Source organism: Somniosus microcephalus, chromosome 10 (genome assembly GCF_052327205.1).
Source record: "Somniosus microcephalus isolate GS21.2 chromosome 10, FLI_Smic_1.0, whole genome shotgun sequence".
Taxonomy (NCBI): Eukaryota; Metazoa; Chordata; class Chondrichthyes; order Squaliformes; family Somniosidae; genus Somniosus; species Somniosus microcephalus.
Genome location: NC_140996.1, coordinates 212,171,647 through 212,191,505, shown reverse-complemented (window position 1 = coordinate 212,191,505; position 19,859 = coordinate 212,171,647). Strand labels below are relative to the sequence as shown.

General features: G+C 43.2%; 1 protein-coding gene across 7 annotated transcripts in view; it reads right to left on the bottom strand.

Annotated features, from left to right (window-relative positions):
- The window catches only part of nipa2 (NIPA magnesium transporter 2), a 51,949-nt gene that overhangs the window by 20,366 nt on the left and 11,724 nt on the right, over window positions 1–19,859 (bottom strand). For 6 of the 7 annotated variants that reach the window (XM_085999569.1, XM_085999568.1, XM_085999567.1 and 3 more), the window contains exon 2: window positions 7,185–7,277. The gene's annotated coding sequence lies outside the window, so the exon portion shown is untranslated. Of the gene's footprint in view, window positions 1–7,184; window positions 7,278–7,757; window positions 7,781–19,859 lie in introns of those variants that run through there. The other variant, XM_085999571.1, reaches the window with a different exon arrangement.

Sequence of the window (19,859 nt, the reverse complement as noted above, 5' to 3'; positions counted from 1 at the left end):
ATGTAAGAAAACCAGAACGCATTTGACATTGTTTCCCCAGTGGCTTATTTGGGGGATTTTTCTGTCACATACCCTCTTCTACATAAGCAGAGACAGTACAGGAAACTCTTTTATCCGGCACCGACAGGACCGGCGTGGTGCCGGTTTATCAAAAAGTCCGGATTACAGAGAGTTATAGTTAAAAGGTACGAGAGCGCCGTACACAGCAACAAATCCAGGCTTCCCTGTTGCTTAGCAACAGCTGCAAGAAGCCCGGCCACAGACCAAGCGTCCCTGTTGCTTAGCAGCAAGTGCAGAAACCCCCGATTACACAGCCAAAAATCAAGAAACGGCCACTAATATGAAGAAAAACTTAACTGAACCTACTCCTGAATTTTGCCAGTTAACCGAGATTTCTGGTTGTTTGGGTGCCGGTAAAGCGAGTTTCCTGTACTTGGGCTGTGCAATCAGACCCTTCCTATGATGCACTGCCAGGCTCCAAGTATTCTCATGTCATTTAATGGATTAATTGGGTAATTTGCAAGGCACAGAACTAAGATTATTTTCAAAAAGCGATATAGGGTATAGTTTCAAAGTTTTCTTGCATGATTGCGAATATTTTAACACAAGCTAATCGTGATGACAGCCGATAAAAGTTTTCTCTGGAATTTGTGACTAGAAAGTTTCAGGAACAGAAAACCAATCATAATTCAACCAACATGCTTTTTCACATTTCACAAACACTTAAATTAACAAATAGAAAGACGAACAAAAATGCCTCAAGTGCCGTGGTGGAGTAAGCAAAGCTTGTTGGAAACAGCCCAGTGAATATTTCTCAATTGCACAATCCAACCCAGCCCAGCCCAACCCCGTTCTTGGCTCTCCGCAGCTTCCCTATGTCACTCCTCTTCACCCAACCCCAGCTCCCAGGTCACGCCTCCTCATCCAACCCGAATACCAATGTGAAGCCTTACTCACATGATACAAGTTTCATCAGCAACTCTCACACTCAACTGAATGACATATATGGACAATGAAATTCAATGGTAATTTCAACGTGTCAGACATTTTTCAGATATGAATACACTCACTACAAGGAATGAACTTGTGTGAGCTGCCCTTCTAGTTGGGTGAGGAGAGGTGACAGATAGATTTACAAGATGCAGCCATAGCTTCTGTAAATCCACAAAAAAAAATTGCTGATTGACTTTCCCCTTCTTTCACATAACAAATCTCCATTCTGAATGACAGTTCAGTAAACACTTTCCATTTCCTACGGTGCGATGCTGTACAATGCTTAACATGGCATCTTCACTGTCTTTAACTCGTAGTTGTTCTTTGGCGAGGTGGAGTGGAGGGGAAGCTACTCTGTACGAATTTCAGGCTATGAACAAAACCGAGACTAGCAGTAGTGACAGAAGAAAAGTTCATTAACACGTTTGCTCACCAGTTGAAAAATCACATTTGTCTTTACAGTACAATAAACACCCAGATTTATTTAATGAGTGAGTGAATAAGCAAGAGAAATACCAAGCCTCAAAAGACGATTGGGTTTGCCTCACCAACGACCTCAAGAGAGAGAAAATAAATGGAAATAAATTTTTACGGGTAGGTCAAAGGTCTCCATTTTGTCCTACTATAAACTCCCAACCACAGCACACATACTGAAGAATCATTTGTTATCTTCTTCGTTAACATATGTCAACTTCAGAGCTTCTAGTCTGCAATTTATATTAACTACATTTATTGACATTAAATGTCACATGCCACACATGGGCCCGCTCCCCCATCCCATTTAGATCCAATTGTAGTCTTTTTCCCCTCATCCAGGATTCTAACACCAACACAAATCTTTGTGCCATCCACAAACTTAGTGACAGTTCCCACAACATCTTCATCCAGATCATTAAAAAAGACAATGTAGAGCAATGGTCCCAACCCAATCCCTGTAGGACTTCACTACAACAACTTGTATTCATATAGCACCGTTAAAGTAGTTAAATATCCCAAGGCACTTCACAGGAGTGTTACAAAAGAAAATCGACACCGAGCCACACTAGATATTAGGGCAGATGACCAAAAGCTTGGTCAAAGAGGTAGGTTTTAAGAAGCGTCTTAAAGGAGGAGAAACAGGTAGAGGTGGAGAGATTTAGGGAGAGAATTCCAGAGCCGAGAGCCTTGGCAGCTGAAGGCACGGTCACCAATGGTGGAGCAACTGAAATTGGGTGCTCAAGAGGCCAGAATTAGAGTGCTTCAGATATCTCAAGAGGGTTGGAGGAGATTACAGAAATAGGGAGGGGCGAGGCCATGGACAGATTTGAAATCAAGGATTAGCATTTTTAAAATTGAGGCGTTGCTGAACTGGAAGCCAATTTAGGTCAGCGAGAACAGGGGTGATACAGGTGAACAGGACTTGGGAGAGAGTTAGGATACGGGTAGCAGAGATTTGGATGACCTCAAGTTTACAGAGGGTAGAATGTGGGAGGCCGGTCAGAAGTGCATTGGAATAGTCAAGTCTAGAAGTAACAAAGACATGAATGAAGGATTCAGCAGCAGATGAGCGGAGTCAGGGACAGAACCAGGCGTTGTTCCGGAGGTGGTAATAGGCTGTCTTAGTGATGGTGCAGATATGTGGTCAGAAGCTCGTCTCAGGGACAGGTGACACCAAGGTTGCGAACAGTCTGGTCCAGCCTCAGACAGTTGCCAGGGAGAGGGATGGAGTTTGTGGCGTGGACTGAAGACAATGGCTTCGGTCTTTCCAATATTTAGTTGGAGGAAATTTCTGCTCATCCAGTACTAGATGTCGGACAAGCAGTCTGACAACTTAGAGACCGTGGAGGGGTCGAGAGAAGAGGTAGTGAGGTAGAGCTGGGTGTCGTCAACATACATGTGGAAACTGATGCTGTGTTTTCTGATGATGTCGCTGAGGTGCAGCATGTGGATAAGAAATAGGAGGGGGCCAAGGATAGATCCTTGGGGGACACCAGAGGTGACAATGAGAGAGCGGGAAGAGAAGCCGTTGCAGGTGATTCTCTGGCTACGATTAGATAGATAAGAATGGAACGAAGCGAGTGCAGTCCCACCCAGCTGGACAATGGTGGAGAGGTGCTGGAGGAGGATGGTGTGATCAACTGTGTCAAAGGCCACCGACAGTTCGAGAATGATGAGGGCGGCTAGCTTACTTTTGTCACAGTCAAATAGAATGTCATTTGTGACTTTGATAAGAGCTGTTTTGGTACTGTGGCAGTGGTGGAAACCTGATTGGAGGGATTCAAACATGGAGTTCCAGGAAAGATGGGCACGGATTTGGGAGGCAACATCACGTTCAAGAACTTGAGGAAAGGGAGGTTGGAGATGGGATGGTAGTTTGCAAGGACGGAAGGGTCAAGGGCAGCTTTCCCTTTAAGCTGTGCGGTCACTCAGCGCTCAAGCTCCTGTGCTGCCAGCGCACTGGCTTTTAAAGGGGAAAAACCGTGCATATGTGGTATTTTGAATGGGCCGTGCACCCAAAAAAAATTAAAGGGAACATTGGTCAAGGGTTGGTTTTTTGAGGGGTGATCAGTTGGTAAGCGGTCTCCATAGAACCACTACCATTATAACTACTCTTTGCCTACGAAAATACAGCTAATTCCTTATCTAGCGAGAACTGCCCTCCAATAGACAGGTCTCTTATCTTCCAAATTAGTCTATTGTGTTGCACCCTGTCAAAAGCTTCTTGAAAATCCAAATATACTATTTTCCCAGGTTATCTTCATCCAGCAACTGAGTAACCTCCTGAAAAACACAATCAGGTTGGCAAGACATGACCGTCTGTGTGGAGTTTGCACATTCTCCCCGTGTTTGCGTGGGTTTCCTCCGGGTGCTCCGGTTTCCTCCCACAGTCCAAAGATGTGCGGGTTAGGTTGATTGGCCATGATAAAAATTGGCCCTTAGTGTTAGGGGGGGATTAAATACGTGGGGTTACGGGGATAGGGCTTGGGTGGGATGGTTGTCGGTGTAGGGACCAGGTGCTAGGGTTTGGATGATCAGCTATGATCTCGTTGAATGGCGGAGCAGGCTCGAAGGGCCGAATGGCCTACTCCTGCTCCTAGTTTCTATGTTTCCAGAAACCACGTCAAGAGTCTTTAATAACGCCTTCGCTGTCCAGGTGGTGATAGAGTATCTCTAATGATCTCTTCTAGTAACTATAACTAAAGTAAAGCGAATCGCCCCAAGTTCTGACTTGGTGTTCTTTTTTGAATATTGTTACATTAGCCTATGTTGGATTGAATGTCTGAATGGAAAATTGGGGCCGAACTTTCACCTTTGGCTGCGTGTCCTAAACTCCCATTCAGAATGAAGATTTGTCATGGGAAAGGAAGGTCAGCTCAGCGCAAACAGCAGTGACTAAAAAATTGACAAATTTACAGGGGTCGTGGCTGAAAGGCTCTTGGCAATGGAAAGGAACATTATTTGGCAGGTGTAGAATGGGCAGCCCATCTACTGCTGCCCATTTTCTGCTCCAGCCAGAGTTGAAAGTTCCACCCATGGAGTTATAGGCCTAAGGATTGATCTTTGTAGCCGTACATTTGCATAGCCTTGCCCATTACATCAACATTTGTTGTAGTCCATTAAACCCTAGCAGGAAAGTAGTGCTTCTACTGAAGCTGTGAATAAGAAACACCATTATGATGGGTGAGTGACTGACCACGGTAAAAGATAGCAAATTAAGAAAAACCTTGACTATGTACAGACTTAGTGAGCATAGCCTCGCCATCGAAAAAGGCAGACACAGACAGGCCGGTCTGCCAAGAGAGGACAGGATATGCTCTCACTGCAGTCAGGGAGTGGTGGAGAGAGAGATGCACTTCCTCACAGCTTGTGGAAACTATCAGGACATAAGGGGGAATTTCTACCCAAAATTCATAAAAATATGCCCTGAATTCAAAAATTTGAATGAAGACCAAAAACTCCCATACCTAATAGGGAAACAGAGAAATTGCGTAACCTTAGCAGCAAACTATGTTACAGCTTGCCACAAGCAGAGGGACAACCACTAAACCCAAGAAAAGATTCTATGCAAATTATATGAGTGTATATTTATACACACAGGGATATATCTGTTTATACACTATGGATAGATCTGCGTTTGTGTTCAACCATAAATGTTTTTTCGGTGCTTTGGCAACATAAGATGTACCTTGTCATGCCAATAAAGCAATTTAAATTGAATTGAATTGACTGAAGCTCTATTATAGCCCTTGTATATGAGAAATGATCATTTTCCCCAAACGCAATCATTCCTATAGGATGACTGCTGGGAGCACTCCAGGTTGATGACTTATTGCGGCCCACTGAACGCATCATACATCATTGGTCAAGTTCTGTATGTTTACTGTGCAGTCTCTCAAACACACACACTGGATCAAGGTTTGCCAAATGCATAGCCTGTCAAATATTGGGTTTTGCTTCTTCAAAAAAAGTGATTTATATAAGCACAAGGCATTTATATACCATGCAGTGCTCCGAACTAAAGTCTGTTGAGTGAGGAGATCTGAGTGTTGTACCGCATGAGTCTCTTAAGATTCATGATCAATGCCGCAAGGATATAGTAAAAGGATAAAAAGGGTATTGGGATGTATTGTTAGGACAATCCCATATAAAACAAAGCACGATAATGTCCTTGTACAAGACCTTGGTTAGGCCTCATCTAGAATACTGTGTCCAGTGCTGGTTCCCTCACTTGATGGGAGATAGAGGTCCTTAAAAAAAAAAAACTCAGAGGAAGGCAATTAGGATGAAACCTGGGTTTAAAAGCCCTTAGTTACCACAATTGATTTGAGAGCTGGGTCTCTTTACTCTAGAAAAGCATAGACTTCATGGAGATTTGAGCGAGGCATTTAAAATAAAGAAGGAATCAGACTGTGTCTGTGTGAATAGACTATTTGAATCAGATTGGTCAGGGAAAATTAGAGGACATGCATATAAGATATGCAAGCACAGAACCAGCCTAGATGTCTGGTGTTTTTTCCCCCCCTGCAGAGAGTCACTGACCTCTGAAAGAACCTGCTGGCTTGTGCAGGGAGCTGTTTGAGTTCCTGGCTGAGGCCAATATCGCTGCGCACAAGATAGGCAAGAGTTGGGTGAGATGATTCAGTCACTGGGGTCTCCTGAAATTTATTTTAATTGCCTTTGGGGGCTGAAGAGGAATTACCAACAATAACTTGCATTTATATAGCACCTTTTAACACAGTAAAAACGTCCAAAAAGGTGCTTCACAGGAGCGTTATGAAACAAAATTTGACACCGAGCCACATAAGGAGATATTAGGACAGATGACCAAAAGTTTGGTCAAAGAGGTAGGTTTTAAGGAGAGTCTTAAAAGGAGAGAAAGAAAGAGGCAGAGGGGTTTAGGGAGCGAATTCCAGAGTTTAGGGCCATGACAACTGAAGACACGGCCACCAACAGTGGAACGATGAAAATCAGAGATGCACAAGAGGTCAGAATTGGAGGAGCCCAGAGATCTGAGGGCTGCAGGAGGTTACAAAGAGATAGGGAGGGGAGAGGCCATGGATTGAAATTTTAAAATCGAGGCAGTGCCAGACCGAAAGCCAATGTAGGTCAGTGAGCACAGGTGATACCCACAATTCTTTTCCCCTGAATTGGCCTCGAGTTTTTTCCGCCTCTCTTGGGAGATTACTTGATGGGCCGAATGGCTTCCTTCTGTGCTGTACTATTCTATGATAGTATTCTATGGCTGCTGGCGGGCGGCAGAATTGGGAGTCATGCTGCTTAATTGCATCAACTATGTGGGAACAGGCTTGATAAATCAGCTCGTCGTCTTCTTCTGTCCATCATTTTCCTATGCTCATAGAGCCAGCTATATTTTGTAGCTACATTAAGCAACTGTTGGTCAGAATGCCACAAAACCCTACTTGCACAGAATATGTAAAGAGTATTTGAAATGCTGCACAATTTCTGTAAATTAGAACTGAAGAAACAGCATGAAAAGGTGTTAAATCGCAGAGACACAAATGTTACTAATATTGCACGATGGACCTTAAAAGTGCCTGCACATGGTCACCAAGAACATGCTTTTGGATGGATTACAATGGGGTGAATGGCATTTCTCATCCACATTTATCTTGTGGCATTAGATGCCTTTAACTAACTAGTAATTATATAAGACAAAACTCTAGCAATGGTTAAGTAACTACTACGAGTACCTTATGCAGTTCTTTATTGAAAAATGTTACCGTGCAGTTCTTCTTTTCAATAAAATGCATTGGAGTTCCATTCACAAATGATACGCGATGTGTCTGTTGGGGGAAATAAGGCATTGTTTACAGAGAGCAAGGAACAGGAGGAAAGAAATCATTGCGAACAAACAGAGCGACCTGCGCAGCTCTCCCTTCTGTCTAGTGCGCGTTGTGACCAAAGTGCACATTGGGGTGAATCCCTTGTCTGAACGTCTTGCATCTTAATTCACGTAAACATTACAAAATACAAAATCATTTCTGCGCAACTAAAGATTTGAATAAACCAGCAGCCTGGACTGACCCTGCGCTTTGGTTCAGGGATAAATGACTACAGAAGATCACTTTTCATTCCCGTGAATCTCCCATGGCCTTGCTAAATGTTAGTTAAAGGAAATGGTAGATATTTTAGATTTGTTAATAGTAACAGGTTGACAGACATTACAGCACCATCACTGGAGCAAAGAAAAACAGATGTTATCATTAACGTTACAGCGCTGCCTATTGACTTCAAAAGAACTAGGAGAAAAAACACAGCATTACCAACTCGAGCAAGAGAAAAATACTGCGGACGCTGGAAATCGGGATTTAAAACAAAAAGAAAAGCTGGAAATACTCAGCAGGTCAGGCAGCATCTGTGGAGAGAGAAACAGAGTTAATGTTTCAAGTCGGCGACCGTTAGTTAATTACCTTTCGTCTGATGAGGTCATTGACCTGAAATGTTAACTCTTTCTCCACAGATGCTACCTGACCTGCTGATTATTTCTAGCATCTTCTGTTTTTCCTTCCAACTCAAGGATTTTTTTTAAATAAATCTGTTCTGTATGTTTTACATTTCCAAGAAATTCATTTTTCAGCGTCATTATTCCACAAATTAAGTTGCGCCCTGCAGTTAATGCACCCAAGATTTATTTTATTCTGCTTTCCAAGAATTCTAACAATGTCTAACGCATAATATACATTTGCTTGGCAGCCTTTCAATGTCATAAATTAAAAGAGGTTGCGATCCAAGCACAACTCCTTTACTCTTCTGTCACAGGGGCTGGGTCTGGTCCTTATGGCCCATGTATTTTTCTAAACAATATTGATTTTGCCCTGAACTAGATCTCTCCTCATTCTCCTGTGTCTAGGCTCAAAGTCCATATTTACAGGTGAGCAGGGCCCTGCTCTGGAAGGCTTCACCCGTGATATAGGCTGGCTACTGAATGTCTCCGTCTCCTGATACCCAAGGGCGTGTGCAGTCTCTGGCCACCCTCCTGGCGTTATTCCCTTCTCTGGTTTCGGACTCTGCTGGCTTCATAGGATGCCTGCCGTAACTTTGCTGCTTTCAGACTTTATATAAACCGTGCCGTGCTTACGCTGCAACTCATTGTGTTTATTAACCAGAACATGCATGGTTTCAGTTATTGTATGTAAACCTTTGAAAAAGCTATCAACACTTTTATATAAAGTGATTTTCTTCCATATATTTAGACATTGTGATGTCTTTGATGGCCAGGGAAGACGAGGCTATATGGCAGCAGAAAATAGAAATCAGGGCACATGTGAAGCATCCTGGAAAAAATTAAAGACATTATTTTAATTCACGATAGCAAAATACTGCAGATGCTGGAAATCCAAAATAACAGAAAATGCTGGAAAAATTCAGGCCAGGCAACATCCGTGGAGAGAAATTAGAGTCGACGTTTCAGGTCTAAACCCTTTTTCAAAACTGGAAAGGAAATGAAATAGATCGAAAGGCAGGGCTGGGAGAGAACAAAAGAAGTGAAGAGACATTAAGAGGTATTCAAAACGAGACGAGACGGTGATAGGACGAGTGGAGACAAAAGACGGCTCTAGATTAGGTGTGAAATGTTCTGGCAGAATGAGAGACAGCTGCCATGTGGGAGAGAGGAAAAAGGGGGGGGGGGGGGGGGGGGGAAAAGGAGGTGGATAAAAAAAGTAAAAATGTAATAGGGGCCGAGTTTATGATCTGAAATTGTTGAACTCGATATTGAGTCCGGAAGGCTGCAGAGTGCCTAATCGGAAGATGAGGTGCTGTTCCTCGAGTTTGCGTTGAGCTTCCGTGGAACAATGCAAGAGGCCAAGGACGGTGAGGTCCGAGTGGGAATGGAGCGGTGAATTAAAATGACAGGCGACCGGAAGCTCAGGGTCCCCCCCCCCCTTACGGACTGAACGGAGGTGTTTCGCAAAGCGGTCACCCAATCTGCATTTGGTCTCCCCACATTCGGTTGATGATGTAAGTAATGGGCATCTCCCAGTCAAGAGGTGGAATTGCCTCACTCTGCCTCCTCTGCACCCCCCCCCCCCCTTACACTTTCCAACATCTTAAGCCTGTTTATTAGAGTGCTATCAAATATTTTTCTGCACTAGCTCTGGCATAATGATGAGTTATTAACTATGATTTTACGCTGCATTGGAACCCATTCATAGTTCACCAAGCAATAATCTCCTGCACTTTGTCAAAAACAATGCAATATTCCTCAGAAACCAATGGAAACTAGTGCATGTTTATTCAGAACTTGTTTACATCTGTCGACCCTACCAGACTCTTGCAAGGTATCCTAAACTCTATTTTTAAATTAAATATATGCAGTTGTTCTTCATTCCGAGTCACAGTACAGAACTCGTTATTTTCAAGAACTATCACAAGGGCTGTGTCCTTAAAAAAAAAAGATATCCAGGTTGTCAAAACTACGAGGAAAGATCTGTTCGGTTGGGGTGGTTCTCTCTGGCAGAGGAGAGATTTAATTGAGGTGAATCACATTATGAGGGGTCTGGATCGAATGGATAGGAAGGACCCATTCCCCTTAGCAGAGAGGTCAATAACCAGGGGGCAGAGATTTAAAGTAATTGGTAGAAGGATTAGAGGAGAGTTGAGGGGAACCTTTTTCACCCAGAGGGTGGTGGGGGTCTGGAACTCACTGCCTGAAAGGGTGGTAGAGGCAGAAACCCTCACCACATTTAAAAAGTACTTGGATATGCACCTGAAGTGCCGTAACCTACAAGGCTACGGACTAAGAGCTGGAAAGTGGGATTAGGCTGGATAGCTCCTTTTCAGCCGGCACAGACACGATGAGCCAAATGGCCTCTTTCTGTGCACAGAGTGGGATTAAAAAGGAGTGTACTTAACAGTGTTTTATTTGGGAATTTGAAGAGGGGGGGAAGGAGTTGCTGTTTTTTGCCTACACTATTTGTAGTGCTGTGTGTTACAGGTAGATATTTAATTTCAGTACCCATAACTTAATCTAGATCAAGTAAGTAATCAAGAAACTACACTGTAAACGAAGTTACCCAATTACAAATTTAATTAAAATAAAACAAGGTCATATAGGGATGGCAGTGCAGGCGGTGTGCCACAACTGCAGCATGTGGGAGTTTGTGGAGAGCATTGTGATCCCGGACAACCACGTTTGCAGCAAGTACCTGCAGCTTGAGGAACTTCAGCTCAGTTTTTGAGCTGGAGTCTGAGGTGCAGACATTGCAGGGCATCAGGGATGGGGAGAGTTACCTGGACACTTTGATCCAGGAGGCAGTCACACTCCTTAGGTTAGGTAGTGGTACAGGTCTCGTTAGTGGTCAGGGACAGGACGGTGAATAACTATGGCAGTAGACAGAGCTTTAAACTAATGAAGGGGGGGTGGGAGGATTCAGGAAAGAGTAAATTTAAAAGCAGCAAGAGAAATGTCAAGGCTCTAGAGCAGAGTTTTTGGTAAAAATAAGCAGTGGGTCAGGAAGGTACAGAGAGTAAAAGAGGTAATAGGGCATCAGTGACTAAAGTGACAGCAGGGAAAAATAAAAATGTCAAAGCTAAAGGCACTATATCTGAATGCGTGAAGCATTCGCAACAAAATAGATGCATTAGCGCAGATAGAAATGAATAGGTTTGATCTAATAGCCATTACGGAGATGTGGTTGCAATGTGGCCAAGGTTGGGAACTAAATATTCCAGGTTACTTAACTTTTAGCAGAGATAGGCAAAATGGAAAAGGAGGAGGGGTAGCCCTGTTAAAGGATGGGATAAAGATAGGCGAGAGAAAGGATCTTAGCTCCGAAAATCAAGTAGAATCAGTTTGGGTGGAGCTAAGATACAGCAAGGGGCAGAAAACATTGGTGGGCGTTGTTTATAGGCCCCCAAACAGTAGTTGTAATGTAGGGCAGAGTATAAATCAGGAAATCAGAGGTGCATGTACCGAGAGTAATACAGTAATCGTGGGGGACTTTAATCTACATATAGACTGGGCAAACCAAATTTGCAGTAATAGTGTGGAGGACGAATTCATGGAATGTATGCAAGATAATTTTCTAGATCAGTATGTTGAGGAATCAACTAGGGAACAGACTATTTTAGATCCATTATTGTACAATGAGAAAGGGTTAATTAATAGCCTTGTAATAAAGGGGCCTTTAGGGAAGAGTGACCATAATATGATGGAATTTTATATTACTGTAATTTGAAAGTGATTTAGTTAAATCCGAAACTAGGGTCTTAAATCAAAACAAAGCAAACTACATAGGTATGAGGGGCAAGTTGGCTAAGGTGGATTGGGAAACTAGATTAAAAGGTATGATGGTAGAGAAGCAATGACTAGCATTTAAAGAATTAATACATCATTTACAACAAATATACATTCCTTTAAGACACAAAAACTCCACAGGAAAAGTGGTCCAACCATGGCTAACAAGAGAAGTTAGAGTATTAGATCAAAGGAAGAGGCTTATAATGTTGTCAAAAAAAGAGTAGCAAGCCTGAGGATTGGGAGGATTTTAAAATTCAGCAAAGGAGGACCAAGAAATTGATAAAGGGAAAATAGAATACGAGAGTAAAACAAGACTGTAAAAGCTTCTATAGGTATGTAAAAAGGAAAAGATTAGCGAAGCTAATGTGGGTCCCTTATAGGGTGAGACAGGAGAAATAACAGGGATTAAGGAAATGGCAGAGAAATTAATCAAATACTTTGTGTCCGTCTTCATGGAAGACGTAAAAAACTTCCCGGTAACAGTGGCGAACCAAGGGACTAGCGAGAATGAGGAACTGAAAGAAATTTAGTAAAAAAAAAGGTACTGGAGAAATTAATGGGACTGAAAGCAGATAAATCCCCTGGACCTGATGGCCTACATCCTAGGGTTTTGAAATAGGTGGCTAGAGAGATAGTGGTTACATTGGTTGTCATTTTCCAAAATTCCACAGATTCTAGTTCCCTTGGATTGGAAGGTGGCAAATGTAACCCCACTATTTAAGAAAGGAGGGAGAATAAGAAAGGAGGGAGAGTGAAAACAGGGAACTACAGACCAGTTAGCCAGATATCAGTAGTAGGGAAAATGCTAGAATCTATTATTAAAGGACAAGGCAACAGGGCACTTAAATAATAATAGGATTGGGCAGAGTCAACATGGATTTATGAAAAAGAAATTATGTTTGATGAATCTGTTGGGAGTTTTTTGAGGTTGTAATTAGGAGAATAGATATGGAGGAACCAGTGGATGTGTTGTATTTGGATTTTCAGAAGGCTTTTGATAAGGTGCCACACAAGAGATTATTAAACAGAATTAGGGCTCATGGGATTGGGGGTAATATACTAGCAAGTATTGGTTAACAGACAGAAAACAGAGTAGGAATAAACGGGTCATTTTCGGGTTGGCAGGCTGTAACTAGTGGGGTACCGCAAGGATCAGTGCTTGGGCCTCAACTATTCACAAGTCTGTATCAATGAGGGGACCAAATGTAATATATCCAAGTTTGCTGATGATACAAAGCTGGGTGGGAATGCAAGTTGTGAGGAAGATGCAAAGAGGCTTCAAGGGGATAAAGACAGGCTAAGGTGAGCAGCCAAGGACATGGCAAATGGAATATAGGGTTGCGAAGAGGTGGAAAGTTTCTGGTAAATTTCCCACGGGAAGTTTAGCTTGGGAATTTTGCCCAAAAAAGCACATGCTAGCATAATATTGGTTTTTTTTGTATTTTCTTCATTTTTTCCCCCCCTCTTAAAATTACTAACAGATGGAATCTTAATTATGGAATTTCTTACTTGGCTTGTTTTAATAATTACAAGTTGTGTGCGATTCAGTAATGGTCTATTGGGCACGCAGCTCATGGGCTCAACCTGCTCCTCAAGGACATCATGGGTTTGAGAGCCATGGAAACACTGTACAAGAGAGCCAAGCAAGTTGTTAAGTATGTCGGGGGAAAACAGGTAGTTGCAGCAACCTACAACTCCAAGCAAATGACAAAGAACAAGAACACCACACTGAAGCTGCCCAGCAACACTAGATGGGGTGGCGTTGTCATAATGTACAGCAGCCTTCTGGAGGGTAAGGAGTCGCTGCAAGAAATGGCAATATCCCAGTCTGGGGATCTGGACACCACCATCAAGAAAATACTGCTAGATGATGTGTTTTGGGAGAGAGTGGTTAGCAGCCTTAAACTACTCTCACCAGTAGCACCTACAATTGCTCAGATTGAAGATGATGCTGTCTTGTCATATGGTCTCAGGCTTTTTGCTGATTTAAAAGAACAAATCAGCATTGCCCTACCCACATCCCTGCTGCTCAAAGCAGAGAAGGCAATTGTTCAATTCATACAAACGCGTCAAGAATTGTGTCAAGCCGATTCATGCTGCAGCATACATGCTGGATCCAAAGCATGTTGGGAGACCAAGACTTTCTGGAGAACAGATCAACACGCTCAGTGTGATTTCTACCCTCTCACGCCACGTCAATCTGGACGTGGGCAAAGTTCTGGGAAGTCTGGCAAAGTTCTCTACCAAGCAAAGTCTTTGGAATGGGGACGGGATATGGGAATCATGCAAGCACATCAGTCCACGGATGCTGCCTGGCCTGCTGAGTATTTCCAGCATTTTCTGTTACATCAGTGCACATACCTGGTGGAAGGAACTTTGTGCATCTGAGGCCCTGTCACCCATTGCATTGGTGATACTCCAAATCCCACCGTCATCAGCGGCCTCTGAACGAAACCAGTCACTTTGGGAATACGCATACAAAGGTGTGCAACAGGCTGACTAACGAGAGAGTGGAGAAACTGGTGGCTATCCTGGCAAACCTACAACTTATTGAGCCAGATACAGAAGTGTCTACCACACAGCTAGACAGTGACAGAGGAGGAAATGGACATGTCAGAGCCAGAGAATCAGGAGGAGCAATGATAAGTAGAAGACTCAAAAGGGACAAAATAAGGACAAATTACAGGCTAAATAAGCTGACGTGCTCTTATTTTAGATGGGTCTTTTTTGTGGGGGCTCAATAAAGTTCAAAATTATAACCTAAATAAAGTTTTGAAAGCCTGTACTTGTATGGAACAGTATGTCTATTTTGATGACAAAGATAATATAAGGGTCAGAGACAAAAACCATCAGTGTGCAAAAAAAACTAAAAATTCCCATGGAACGATTCCTCTTAAATTTCCAGAATTTTGCAACCCTAATGGAATAATGCAAAGTTATCCACTTTGGTTGGAAAAATAGAAAAGCAGAGTATTTTTTTAAATGGAGAGAGATTAGGAAATGTTGGTGTTCAGAGGGACCTGGGTGTCCTTGTACACAAAATCACTGAAAGTTAACGTGCAGGTACAGCAAGCAATTAAGAAAGCAAATGGTATGTTGGCCTTTATTACAAGAGGATTTAAGTACAAGAGTAAAGACATCTTACTGCAATTATATAGGGCCCAGGTGAGACCACACCTGGAGGACTGTGTACAGTTTTGGTCTCCTTACCTAAGGAAGAATATACTTGCCATACAGGGAGTGCAACAAAGGTTCACCAGACTGATTCCTGGGATGGGGGGATTGTCCTATGAGGAGAGATTGGGTAGACTAGGCCTGTATTCTCTAGAGTTTAGAAGAATGAGAGGTGATCTCATTGAAACATACAAAATTCTTACAGGGCTTGACAGGGTAGATGCAGGATGTTTCCCCTGGCTGGGGAGTCTAGAACCAGGGGTCACATTCTCTGAATAAGGGGTCGGCCATTTTAGGACAGAGATGAGGAGAAATTTCTTCACTCAGAGGGTGGTGAATCTTTGGAATTCTTTACCAGAGGGCTGTGGAGGCTCAGTCGTTGAGTATATTCAAGACAGAGATCGATAGATTTTTGGATATTAAGGGAATCAAGGGATATGGGGATAGTGCAGGTATGTGGAGTTGAGGTAGAAGATCAGCCATGATCTTATTGAATGGCGGAGCAGGCTCGAAGGACCAATGGCCTACCCATACTCCTATTTCTTGCTATGTAAATTATGATTCTAGGAAAACATTTGGATGTTACCCAAATGACTGAGTAATGACCTCCTCCCCCCCGACATGCAATATATAAAAGTGCTGTGGAACAGCCTTCAGATTGTTTTCCCTTCTGCGTAATCTTGGTGCTCTCATTTCAAAAGGAGCCTTTTGTTTTAGTTACGCAAATGGTGCTAGCTGTCACCTTGTGTTTGAGGAGCAGCATGAGGGGAACCATACGAAAAATGAGACGATCACCAGGATTTGAAGAACATGTGAAATCTAGTCAGGCTTTCTTGTGGCAGATGGCCACATTCGAAGGGCACTTTTACCATTAAGGTCAGTAAGAGTGGGTACAAGGAATGATGCCAAAGCGACACATGCCGAGCTCCTGCCTTGTTCCAGTCTCTGTGCATCCAAAGATCTGTTCAGGAGGAACATTGCATCATGAACAGCAGGCACGCTGGGAATTTGATACGGAGCCTGTCCTGTTCATCAGCGTGAAGCACTAAGCCAGCATAGGCCACAGGAGGTGGCCATTGTACCAACAGGTCACATATTTCCACCAGCAAGTGCTGTTAAACAGCATGAGACCCCCGCTGTCTGAAGTGACAGCACTCTCAAAATAAAAGCATTACAAATGTTCCAAGACACCTCTCTTTGATGTATGGGGTAGCAGGTTCAAACAGAACCTGTTGAGACTAGCTGAAGAAATGAGAAGCCATTCTCTAGGAACGGTCCCCCAAATACCTCAAGCGACCAAATCTTTATTATCTGCAGTATCATCCGAGGTGCAAGTTGAACTTGCAAGTTACAATCGCGTCAGCCCCACGTTCTGGTATATCAAAAGCAACTTCAACTCATTTCCTAGCTTAGTTGTGCCCATGACCAAGGTACCAATGTACAAAGATTGTACTTTTCAATCTCCAGTTCTGAATGACAGAAATTCAGGACTAAAGGGTTATCAATTAATGTTTCCATACAAGAACTAGTGGGCTGTATCAGCTGTGGCTCAGTGGGTAGCACTCTCACCCGAGTCAGAATGTTGTGGGTTCAAGTCCCACTCCAAAGACTTTAGCACAAAAATCTAGGTGGACACTCCAGTGCAGTGCTAAGGGAGTGCTGCACGGTCAGAAGTGTCATCTTTCGGATTAGGCGTTAAACCGAGGCCCCGTCTGCTCCCTCGGGTAGACGTAAAAGATCCCATGGCACTATTTTGAAGAGGAGCGGGGGAGTTAACCCCGGTGTCCTGCCCGATATTTATCCCTCAATCAACATCACTAAAACAGATTCTCTGGTCATTATCACATTGCTGTTTGTTGGAGTTTGCTGCAATTTGGCTGCTGCGTTTCCCATGTTACAACAGTGACTACACTTCAAAAAGTACTTCATTGGCTGTAAAGTGCTTTGGGACGGCTTGAGGTTGAGAGAGGCCCTATATAAATGCAAGTCTTTCTTTTAAATTAATCTTCTAAGTTAAGTCCAAAGATGTGCGGGTTAGGTTGATTGGCCATGATTAAAAAAATAAAAAATAAATTGACCCCTAGTGTTAGGGGGGATTAAATACGTGGGGTTACGGGGATAGGGCTTGGGTGGGATGGCTGTCGGTGTAGGGACCGGGTGCTAGGGTTTGGATGATCAGCCATTATCTCGTTAAATGGCGGAGCAGGCTCGAATGGCCTATTCCTATCTTCTATGTTTCTATGTTAAGTCAAGCTTAGGTCTTGGTGATAGATTCTAACATCCTATTTGTGGCATTGCAAGTACCTCAATTGTACCTGCACCCCTGCTGGATTCCCCCGCCCCACACCGCACAAGGCTTGAATGCTGGGGTTGACTGGGTGCTGCCAGTCTTTCATTGGCTTCCCTAAGTGGACATTCGATTTGACTGGCACCATCACAGCTGAGCCAGATCCAGTCTATGCCCAATGTCTACTACACACTTTCTAGCAGGGATCAATTACAGCAGGAACCATAACTGACTTTTATCCTCCTTGGCCTCGAGGTGTTAAGTAATTGAATTTGGTATGCTGGGATCAGAACGGCCTATTACTACAATGAACTGTGTCTTTAATCACTATCTTTCAGTAGCTCTTTTTTTTTTTTTAAATGCGATTAATGCAAAGATGGACAAGAGTTTTAAAGATTTCTGTTCTGAAGGTCCTGTTTTCAGTGTGGTACCTGAGGTTAGACCCATGGAGAAATCAAATCTTTCATCCACTGCAGGGTATGCCCTCCCACCTTTCCCTCAGAAATTTACAGCACAGAAGGAGGCCATTCGGCCCATCGTGTCTGTGCCGGCCGAAAGAGAGCTTTCCAGCCTAATCCCACTTTCCAGCTCTTGGTCTGTAGCCCTGTAGGTTACGGCACTTCAGGTGCATACCCAAGTACTTTTTAAATGTGACGAGAGTTTCTGCCTCTACCACCCTTTCAGATAGTGAGTTCCAGACCCCCACCACCCTCTGGGTGAAAAAAGTTCTCCTCAACTCCTTTATTCCTCTCTGGACCATAATCGGGAGGAAGAAAGAAATGTGCAATTGTCCTTCAATTATGATCTGTGAGAACCATTTGTATAGGGTTCACCACTCATCTTAACTCCTTTGTGAGCCTCAAGTGACCGACTCGCCTGTCAAATGTTTATTATCTGCAGCGGAGAAGCGATATGACAACACGAGCCGACTCCTGCTCCAAATGTTCATTGCCTCATCTGATCCACTGCGTAGGTCTCTATCGGAAGGCCTCGTCAGTCTCAAAGAAACAGAGTTTCTAATTTACAAATGACCAAGATTCAGAAGCTCAGTGCAAATTGGTAAAAGAGGCACTGGAATCAAAGACCGAGCACAAAAACTATTAAAGAGTTGGACAAAATACATAAGTAGGCAGTAAAATGGCAGATGAAATTTTACTGTGAATGTGACAGGTAATACTAATAGGAAGGGGGAAAAAAATCGGCAGCACATATATTCCATGAATGGTGTAGAAATAGGTAATTAAGTTACATTGTATAGTACTGTATATTCTGAGAAACAGAAAAATAAGAGCAGGAGTAGGCCATTCGGCCCTTCAGGCCTGCTCCGCCATTCAATATGATCAAGGCTGATCCTCTATCTCTACCATATTCCCGCTCTCTCCCCATACTCATTGATGCCTTGTGTCTAGAAATCTATCTATCTCCTTCTTAAATATATTCAGTGACTTGGCCTCCACAGCCTTCTGTGGTAGAGAATTCCACAGGTTCACCACCCTCTGAGGGAAGAAATGTCTCCTCATCTCAGTCCTAAATGTCCTACCCCGTATCCTGAGACTGTGACCCCTCGTTCTAGACCCCCCCCCCCCCCAAAAGCCAGGGGAAACATCCTCCCTGCATCCAGTCTGTCTAACCCTGTCAGAATTTTATACGTTTCAATGAGATCCCCTCTCATTCTTCTAAACTCTAGTGAATGCAAGCCTAGTCGACCCAATCTTTCCTCATACGACAGTCCTGCCATCCCAGGAATCAGTCTGGTGAATCTTCGCTGTATTTCCTCTATGGCAAGTATTACATAGAATATACAGCGCTGAAACAGGTCATTCAGCCCAACTACTCTGTGCTGGTGTTTATACTCCACGCGAGTCTCTTCCCATTCCATCGACCTCATCTCAGTTGAGAGAGACCTAGGAGTCGGAGTAGACTTGATTGTAACATGTCCAGCCAATGCACAGCAACAATCAACAAAGCTAACAGGATGTTGAACTACATAGCCAGAACAGTAGAATAGAAGTCAGACAAACACATGATCAAACTATAGTGCTCTGGTCAGATCAAATCCGAAGTGCTGTGCCTAGTCCTGATCACCAAAACACAAGGGAAACATTCAAGCTTTGGTGGCAGTGTAGAAAACAGGCACGAGGCTGATCCCAGTGTCGAAGATCGGAGCTAAAGTTTGAAAAAACCTCAAGCTTTTCAGTCTTGAAAAGATGGGCAAAGTGATCTTAGACGTATATAAGATAGTTAACCGTATGGAAAAAGTAAATGTGGGGAATTACTTCAAAGTAAATAGCATGTACAGGACTAGGGAACATGGGTTCAAGCTAATGAATGGCAACTTCAGGACTAAAACCAGAAGTTCATGAAAACTCCTGCAATAATTTTAGATTCCATTAGATGCTGCAAAGGGAGGGGTTTAGGGTATTTTTGGATGGATGAACTAAGATGAATGGAATGGTGTCCCTTATCTTTAATTATCTTGTGATCTGCAAGAAAGATCTGTCTCCAATTGATCAAGCATTTTTTCCAAACCACATCACTGCAGCTTTGGTTTGTAACATACTACATAAACTGTGGCTTTTATATTCATATTCGTGGAAGTACATTGATCAAGGTTAATGGATAAGTAAGCTTGAGATGTATGTTTATTTCTGGCATCTATTTCAA